The 10,302-nt window shown below is 40.8% G+C and overlaps 1 long non-coding RNA gene across 1 annotated transcript; it reads left to right on the top strand.

Annotated features, from left to right (window-relative positions):
* The first annotated feature begins 1,530 nt into the window (after positions 1–1,530).
* LOC143998203 (uncharacterized) lies at positions 1,531–9,068 on the top strand. The gene is made up of 2 exons (XR_013277778.1): positions 1,531–1,667; positions 8,411–9,068. It is a non-coding gene; the product is annotated as an uncharacterized LOC143998203 (long non-coding RNA).
* Positions 9,069–10,302: the final 1,234 nt, after the last annotated feature.

Below are 10,302 nucleotides of genomic sequence, written 5' to 3' on the forward strand. Positions count from 1 at the left end.
CACTGACATCATGTCTTTATGTAAGGACCCCCTCAGGGACACCAACATGTCCTTCAGCATTTTGTCAGACAGGGGCTGCCCCACCGCAGGGTAGTCATCTATACATTCAATTAATTCTCTGGTGGAATCTTCTGACAAGTCCCCATGTCCCTTCTCACCTGCATACTGATGTGATGGTGACGTCTTGGGGTTCATCTTGAGGGGACTCCCGGTCGGGGATTCTCTGGGTGAGGCCCGGCTATCTCCTCCACTGCAGAAGCTGAGCGGCGGGCTGTGTCTGGACGGCCAGCGCGTCTGCTCCCGCCCGGCGCCATCTTTGTTCGAGCAGGCCTACGCCCTGCGAAAATAATTAGTACGTTTCCGTGGACCGGAGGAGGGTATGCGCTTCCTCTTGTTGCTCGGTGGGGTGTCCTTGTGGTTCTGGCTGTCGGAGAGTGCAATTATGCCAGTGTAGTCGCTACATATGACCGGGAACCGCCGTGAGTCTCAGGAGCTCTCCTCTCACGCCGCCATCTCCTTCAGCTGCCGGCTCCGCCCACACCTATCTTCACTTCTTTTCAACGACCACCTTATGATGCAGATCGTGCTATTTATAGCACATATGCCTCAAAAAATGGCCTCCAAAAACTCACAAGAACCATACATCTAAAATAGACACAGGAATCCCAAGCCAGCACCTGGAGCCCATAGGAGAGGACACATAAGTTCTATGCTGAGTTATCCCTATTGCCAGCTTCAAAGTGGCAGTCACAACCCTGCTCTACTGATGCTGTAAAACATCTTACTTACCCTGTTTCCCCGAAAATAAGACCTAACGTGATTGGTTTGCTAGCTGCATGGAAAGAGATGAAGTAGTTGGGTACACGCTACCCTGTTTCCCCCGAAAATAAGACCTAGCGTGATTGTCAGTGATGGCTGCAATACAAGCCCTACCCCCCAAATAAGCCCTACCCTGAAAATAAGACCTACAAGGGCTTTAACTAGGGCTTATTTGGGGGGGTAGGGCTTATATTACAGCCATCACCGACAATCACGCTAGGTCTTATTTTTGGGGAAACAGGGTAGCGTGTACCCAACTACTTCATCTCTTTCCATGCAGCTAGCAAACCCAACAAAGGGAGCAATCAGCAGCCCAGCCTGAATTCACCATTAGGTAATGGGCAGAAGCCATCTGCCCACAAACACAGAGGTAAGGGTAATGGGGGAGGTCTGGTACCCAACTCACTGCCTACAAACTTATGGGGGGCCCAGCTTGGGAAAAAAAAAATCCAAATTGTGTTTTTATCATATAATACAGGTTTCAGACCACACATTCACACATCTCAAAAACCTTTTATGACAGCAAAACAATTAGAAAATCATAATTGTTTTGAATTGTCCTGAAGGGCATACTTTAGCAGAACCCCTAAAGCATGTTCTGAAATTATCTCACTGAACAAGAAAGTTGACATTAAGCAATAAAGTGGACAGGACCAGTCCTTCTGGGGGTGTGGTTTCTAACCATTTTCTAATATAAATATTCACCAGGAGTGTACATTCTATACAGCGATACCAACTCTCCATCTGTTGAGTGACCAAGACACAAGACTGCACCATGAAGGCCACCTACTACCTGGCTCTGATTGCCATCACCATCATGTTGTTCCAGTTCACCTCTGCAGCGCCAAGTAAGTCTTCCTCACTGTTCCAGGTGCTGGAATTTTTTACAATATTGAAATATAAGATTGATATATTTTAGAGCTGTCATTAGGTAAGGTTCACAAAGATGGGTGAGTTATTTTCACTTTCAAAATGAGCATTTACCTGTTAAAATCCTTATTTTCTCATAAAGGGTTCCATGCCAGATTTTTTTTTTTATCATCATCTCAAACGTCTCTTTTCAGCTCTCCTCAATGCAACCGAGTTATTGCTAGCCTGTAACTAGGGGCATTTTTAGGAGCAATAACTCATGTTGCCCCTCATGATCCATTCATTATATCACTAGGTCTAAAATAAGGTATGCGATTAAATAGGAAAGTTTTTATTTAAGATTTTCATTAATATGGTAATGGAATGGGAAAGGAGGTACCAGAGTGGCAAAATACAAACAAATATAAACTTCAGCTTTAAACGCAGAGCTGACAGAGCCGTTTTTATATTTTTTGAACACGTGTTTAACCACTTTGCTTGGTCATTTTGCTGGTCAAAGACCAGACCACTTTTTGCGATTGCGCGGTCTTGCGACGTGGCTCCCAAACAAAATTGACGTCCTTTTTTTCCCAAAAATAGAGCTTTCTTTTGGTGGTATTTGATCACCCCTGCGGTTATTTTTTGCGCTATAAAAAAAAAATAGAGTGACAATTTTGAAAAAAAACACAATTTTTTTTACTTTTTGTTATAATAAATATCCCCCAAATATATATATATATATAAAAAAATTTCCCTCAGTTTAGGCCGATACGTATTCTTCTACATATTTTTGTTAAAAAAATTGCAATAACCGATTATTGATTGGTTTGCGCAAAAGTTATTGCGTTTACAAAATAGGGTTAGTTTTATGGCATTTTTAATTAATAAATTTTATTTTATTTAATTTTTTTTATTAGTAATGGCGGCGATCGGCGATTTTTATTGTGACTGCCACATTATGGCAGACACATCGGACATTTTTGACACATTTTTGGGACCATTGTCAGTTATACAGCAATCAGTGCTATATAAATGCAGTGATTCCTGTGTAAATGACACTGGCAGTGAAGGGGTTAACCAGTGGGTGGCAGTGTAGGGGTTAAGTGTTCCTAGGGGTGTGTTACTAACTGTGGGGGGTTGGGCTTTCATTTAGTGAACACTGATCTCTGCTCCAATCACATGGAGCAGAGATCAGCATCACTAGTTGCTAGGCAGAATGGAGAAATGCTGTTTATAACGGCATTTCTCCATTCAGCCGTCCCGTGAGACGATCGCGGGGTATGCCCGCGGCGATCGAGTCCGCGGGACCCGCGACCGGACTGACCGGCACGCGAGCGCGCCGCCGGCGGTGTGCTCGCGATGGCAGGGAGGCATTGAAGATTGGACGTACCTGTACGCCAATATGCCTGCCCGTGCCATTCTGCCGACGTACATCGGCGTGCGCTGGTCGGGAACCGGTTAAAAAATCATTTGAGGCTGAAAATTACACAAAACTCCCAAACATAATATATTTTCTGAAAGCAGACATCCTAGAGAATAACATAGTGGTAGTTCCAATATTTTATGTCACACAATATTACTGCAATGATCTAGAAAACGCAAAATTTCCAGTAAAAAACAAACACACTAAAGTGAATTTTAGGGCAAACAAACACAATAAATTATAAAAGAAAATATTCCTGCGCCTAATCAGAGAGTAATCTAATTGTTGCACCGCTGCACACACTGAGATGGGGTACTCGAACCCCAATTAGAGAAGACAAAAGGGTAAAAGAGTAGTGGTGCGCGGTACTATGATGAAGAATCTAGTTAAAACAGGTTTAATATATTCAATAGGTACTCAAAAGATTAGATGATAAATGTAATGTCGTCTCCACTACAGGTAATAAATGGAACGTAGAAAAAGAAAAGACAATATATGTATATAAAAAAATATATTATATATATATATATATATATATATATATATATATATATATATATATATATATATATATATATATATATATATATATATATATAGTGAGGGACCCTCACTCCTATGCGTAGTAGTATTTTGAGTGGTAAACAAGTGGATAAGAAAAACAATAAAAAAAAAAAAATAAGACTGGTGATCCCAATGCGATTTTTTTTTTTTTTTTTTTTTTTTTTTTTTTAAAAGGTAGCAAAGTTGCATAAAGTGGCAGTGTTGAATATAAAGAAGGTCCGTGAAGATAACTACTCCTGCATTTTAAAGTGACTAAAATACTATACATAAAGTAGTGGACGAAATAAAAAATATATAAAGTGAATCACTATGCGATTTGTTAAAAATGACGAAAAACGCATACAAAGTGCTAGTGCTGAACAATGAATAGATCTGAAAAAAATATCTGCTAAACCAAAGTATATGTGCAACAGTGTACAAAAACAATCATTCGCTGGATAAGGCAAAAGATGTAAATAATGCTTGCCTTGGGACTAAAGAAATCGCATATGGTGTTAAAACCAAGGGAGGGTTAAGCAGAGTGACTCTGTGCGGGTGTCTTATACCATAGACTTAAATATCGATGCAGTGCACTAAATTAAATCATAGAACCAAAAAAAAAAAAAAAATTAAATCAAAATTGTTGAATCAAAGCAAAAAACGCATAAACAATCCAAGTGTTGGTGGGAGGGAAACAACCCTCTAGGAATAGTCCAAAACAAAAAGAAAAAAGGTGCACAGTATTTGAAACTATAAAAGAACAACAATTGAACAATAGTCCTAGTTAAAATTGTCCATTCAGCTTGTGCAACAACAGGTGGCGATAGCCCAAAATCGCATGTAACAAGACAATCGCCTGCAGTGCTGGTGCTTAAAATATATGTGCACTATAAGGTAGAGATTTAAACGGTGATAATGGTGATGGCGGATATCTCCCACGTGGTCCTGTGTGATCAGAATATGGGTGTCCCCTTACCTTACAGCTGTAAGGTAACAGCATGTGATATATGTGTCCTCGGGGTTCCTGGTGGTCCTTATCCCTCGAGGTCCTATTCACATATCCCCGGGTCCTGGCGTCTCCTGCCTACTGTGCCGTATTGGGCTCTTTAAGTGGTCCCTCAGCGGTACTTCAGCGTGGGGGGGGGGGGGGGAGTGGCGGTATACCTCGGCGGTTTTATGCAAGGGGTTAAACAGATAAGGAGGAAGGAAGCCCCATAGTATAGTATTTTTTAACAGTATTGAAGTTTATTTATAAAAACAGCTTTAGTACTCACAAACCGACTGAGTTTTTGTATGGTGTATAAACGAGCCTCGAGCCTATGGTATAAGACACCCGCACAGAGTCACTCTGCTTAACCCTCCCTTGGCTTTAACACCATATGCGATTTCTTTAGGTCACAAGGCAAGCATTATTTACATCTTTTGCCTTATCCAGCGAATGATTGTTTTTGTACACTGTTACACATATACTTTGGTTTAGCAGATATTTTTTTCAGATCTATTCATTGTTCAGCACTAGCACTTTGTATGCGTTTTTCGTCATTTTTAACAAATCGCATAGTGATTCACTTTATATATTTTTTATTTCGTCCACTACTTTATGTATAGTATTTTAGTCACTTTAAAATGCAGGAGTAGTTATCTTCACGGACCTTCTTTATATTCAACATGGCCACTTTATGCAACTTTGCTACCTTTTTAAAAAAAAAAAAAAAAAAAAAAAAAATAATCGCATTGGGATCACCAGTCTTATTTTTTTTTTTAATTGTTTTTCTTATCCACTTGTTTACCACTCAAAATACTACTACGCATAGGAGTGAGGGTCCCTCACTATATATATATACGGTATATATATTTTTATATACATATATTGTCTTTTCTTTTTCTACGTTCCATTTATTACCTGTAGTGGAGACGACATTACATTTATCATCTAATCTTTTGAGTACCTATTGAATATATTAAACCTGTTTTAACTAGATTCTTCATCATAGTACCGCGCACCACTACTCTTAAACACAATAAATTACCCACATTTCTGGTAAAATATAATACATGATGTTGCACTTAGTAAATAGATACCAAACTTGCCAAACCCTAAATTTGTTTGGGCCCGTGAAATGGTGAAAAAACTTCAGTTCCCTATATTTTCTATAGGCAATGCTTTAAAAGCCCCCAATAGCAGTGGTCATCAACCCTGTCCTCAGGGCCCACTAACAGGCCAGGTTTGCAAGATAACTGAAATACATCACAGGTGATATAATTTGCTGCTCAGTGATTGCAGTATTCTAGTCTGTGTCTCCCCAAGGTAATACATAAAACCTGGCCTGTTAATGGGCCCTGAGGACAAGGTTGATGACCACTGCCCTATAAGACATCAGTGTTACGGAGGAGGTCTTGTGCTAGAATTATTGCTCTCACATCGGCGTGCACAGCGATATATATAACATGTATTGCACGCAACATTTTCATGCGACGGCACCCCTGACGTGTGCGTTTATGTTTACATGTGGATGTATGAGGGGTGGGTATCCTTAAAATGTACTGAGGGAATTGTATTTGCTTGGGTGTAACTATTTTTTTGCAATTGAAAAAGTTTTTTTTGCATTACTTAGGGGGACAAAGAGTCCCCTATGTGCTGATTTTTTGGTGACAGATACTCTTTACTGAGACATACAGAGCCTAAAAGACCATGCATGTCTCCTCTGGGCTCCACTGAATGTATTGCAATGCAGATCGCATTGTTTCATAGTTTCATAGTTAGTAAGGTTGAATAAAGACACCAGTCCATCCAGTTCAACCCGAGTGTCTACAATTGTCCCCATCCCTGTACTTTACACACTCACATTGGTCCCTACCCACAATCCAAGGTCCCCATTCATATACTAGGGCCAATTTTGGACAGAAACCAATTAACCTACCTGCATGTCTTTGGTTTGTGGGAGGAAACCGGAGTACCCGGAGGAAACCCACGCAGGCACAGGGAGAACATGCAAACTCCAGGCAGGGAGTGTCATGGTTGGGATTCATTGTAATCCATTCCTTCCTGGCTATGCTAGCCGGGGAAAGTGACAGGGTGACCTGGAAGTGACATCATACACATCGCTTTCAGGGTCACCAACAAGAAAGGGAGGACAGTGTATGTGTGTCCGTTCTTCTCCCTCCCAACCACCCGCCGGTACCCGCAGATGGGCCTTGAATACATATGGGGGGAGTGCGCCATTATCGGGGGGGGGGGGGTGTGGAAGCAATCGGGTGGCAGTGCAGTCACCCAAATGCTTCCACCTGACAGGCAGGTGTCTGCTTATCAGTTTTATACACAATCCCAGTGTCTGCAGCCATCGGATTGTGTGTGAACCCCCCCTCCCCCGCTGTCATGTCCTGACAGTGAAAGGGTTAAAACACAGAGCAGAGTCAGAGCAGTGGCTTACCCCTCCAAAGCAGTGTCTCCCCCTAATTCAGAGAACTGACCCCTCCCCTTTTCTGAGGACTTCATACAAAACGTAACCACTTGCCAACCACGCTATAGCCGAAAGACATCATATGATGGCCACCCATGGTCTTGCCTGCTGCGACTTGTGGGCAGCGTGCTCTGTGATCAGTGTCTGGAGGACACCACTGATTACAGATTGAGGTAAAGAGCCAATCAGCTGCTCTTTACCACTTGATCAGCTGTGTCCAATCACAGCTAATCGAAGGATGTAAATAGAAGCCGATTATCGGCACTCCTTTCCTCATGCTGACAGCATGAGGAGAGAAGAGAGCCAATGTACACTGATAATCAGGGCACTAATTATCAGTGCAGTCCCAACAGTGCCCACCAGTGCTGGCAGTAAGTGCCCATTAGTGGCACCTCATTAGCGCACATCAGTGAAGGAGAAAAATTACTTGTTTGCAAAATTTTATAACAAACTATGAAAACGTTTTTTGTTTTATTTTCAAACATTTTCAGTCTTTATTCATCTATTTATCACAAAATAAAAAACAAACTGGTGATTAAATGCCACCAAAAGAACACTCTATGCCCTTGTACACATGGTCGGAGATTCCGACAACCAAATCCGTCGGATTTTGTCAGACGGATTTTGTCCGAAACTGTTGTATACACACGGTCGGACGAAGTTGTCAGAAAATTCGATCGTGCAGAACGTGATGACGTTATTTCATTACGATTGGACTACGTTCTGGCTAGTAGCCAATAGCTTTGGTGTAGGAATTTAATCTGAGCATGCGTGGCACTTTGTCCGATCATAATTCTCTACACATGATTGGAGTATGTCCGATTGGAGCATTTTTTCAGAAAATTTTACCAACAAGTTAGAGAATTTGGTCCGTCGGATACGATGGAGACCACACACAGTCGGAATATCCGACAAAACGGTCCGATCAGACACATTCCGTCGGAATCTACGACCGTGTGTACAAGGGCTAATTGTGTGAAAAATATAATAAAAATGTTATTTGGGTACAGTGTTGCATGACCACGCACTTGTCATTCAAGGTGCGATGGCGCTGAAAGCTGGGAATTGGCCTGGCCAGGAAGGGGGTAAAAGTGCCCAGTAGGCAAATGGTTAAATCAGAGAGAGGGATTGAAAGGAAGCTTTCTCAAAATGATCAGTGAATTGTGTGTTTGGGTATTAGCTGTAGTAAACATTTGTGTGAAAACATAAATGTTATTAATTAGTAATTAACAATGTATACACCATCAATTTAAAAACATAAACTAACAAAAATGAACTAAAATGCATCAAAATCCATTTTATTTTTTCTTTAAAGGAAACCTTGGTGACAATGAAGACCTCGGTAACAATGGAGACCTCGGTGACAATGAAAACCTTGGTGATAATGGAGAAGCAAAACTCAGGAACTCCAGAGAAACATGCTATATTTGGGGGATGCCTGTATATTGCAGTTTAAAGCAGTGAAGCCATCAGATCAGCAGACCAGTATATCCAGATGAGTGGTCAGCAATAGCAGCCTCCATAATTGCTCATTACTTTTTTTTTTTTTTTTTTAAACGTGTATGTAAAGGCTCTTATTTTAGTTTTGTATAGGGAAGAAGGGTTAGAATCCCTGTCAGGTTTTTATTGCTGTCTGTGTTCTGCTGAAGAGATTCCCTCTCTGTATAGTATGCATAGTACACTTCTTTTCTTTTGATAAACTTGTTGTTTGCTTTTGTTTTCTGACAACATAAGAGTTTTTGGAGAATTTTTAAACTATGTATGAACATTTGGATATTGAGCTGGAAAGAACTAAAATAATTCATTTCATCAGTCAGCACTGTTTTTGGTCTGTCAATAAATATGTGATCATAATTTGTATAATGTGGTGGAGATGATATTGTTCTGTTATGCCTCTATGATTTATGGTTCTGCTGTTAAGTGAACAATGCTTGTTGCTGACCTACTGAAATAAAAAATAAATACATACAATATGTCAAAGTATACTACAAATATCTCCACTTTACTGTCTCCTACATTCTGTACATCTACACCCAGAGAAGATATGTGATTCATTAAAGATTTTCTATGCTAGAACTACAGCTTCATTGATGGCAGAAATGATTGGGTACGATTTTGCACCAAAACAGAAACATTTATGAGATATACAGCGCCTTGAAAAAGTATTCATACCCATGGACATTTCCCACATTTTGTCATGTTACAACCAAAAACATAATTGTATTTTGTTGGGATTTTATGTGATAGACCAACACAAAGTGGCACATCATTGTGAAGTGGAAGGACAATGATAAATAGTTTTCCAAATAAATATCTGAAAAGTGTGGCGTGCATTTGTATTCAGCCCCCTTTACTCTGATACCCCTAACTAAAAGCTAGTGGAAGCAATTGCCCTCAGAAGTCACCTAATTAGTAAATAGAGTCCACCTGTGTGTAGGTTAATCTCAGTATAAATACAGCTGTTCTGTGAAGCCCTTGGAGGTTTGTTAGAGAACCTCAGGGAACAAACAGAATCATTAAGGCCAAGCAACACACCAGACAGGTCAGGGATACAGTTGTGGAGAAGTTTAACCACTTGCTTACTGGGTACCTAAACCCCCCTCCTGCCCAGACCAATTTTCAGCTTTCAGCACTGTCACTCTTTGAATGACAAAATTATATTTTTATCATTTTTTTCCCCACAAATAGAGCTTTCTTTTGGTGGTATTTGATCACCTCTGGGTTTTCTATTTTTTGTTTTAAAAAGACCGATTTTATATATATTTTTTTAAATACAAAACCATTTTAAATTTTGTTAATACTTTTTGCAAACAGGTAATTTTTCCTCCTTCATTGATGCACGCTGATGAGGTTTCATTGATGGGCACTGATGGGCACTAATAGGCAGCACTGATGAGGTGGCACTGGTGGGCACTGATAGGTGGCATTGGTGGGCACTGATGGGCGGCACTGAAAGGCATTGATAGGTGACACTGTTAACTGGCACTGATGGGTGGCAGTGATGGTCACTGATCTGCACTGGTAGATGACACTGGTAGGCAGCACTGCTAGGTGATACTAATGAGGCACTGATTGGCACCACTGGTGGGCATTGATAGGTGGCACTTGTGGGCATTGATAACTGGCACTGATTGCTGGCACATATGTACTGGTGGGCATTGATTGGTTGGCACTGATTGATGCCACTGGCAGGCAGTACCGGTGGGC

This window comes from Lithobates pipiens, unplaced genomic scaffold, assembly GCF_037356315.1.
Source record: "Lithobates pipiens isolate NorthernLeopardFrog02 unplaced genomic scaffold, aLitPip1_a1.2 Scaffold_19, whole genome shotgun sequence".
Taxonomy (NCBI): Eukaryota; Metazoa; Chordata; class Amphibia; order Anura; family Ranidae; genus Lithobates; species Lithobates pipiens.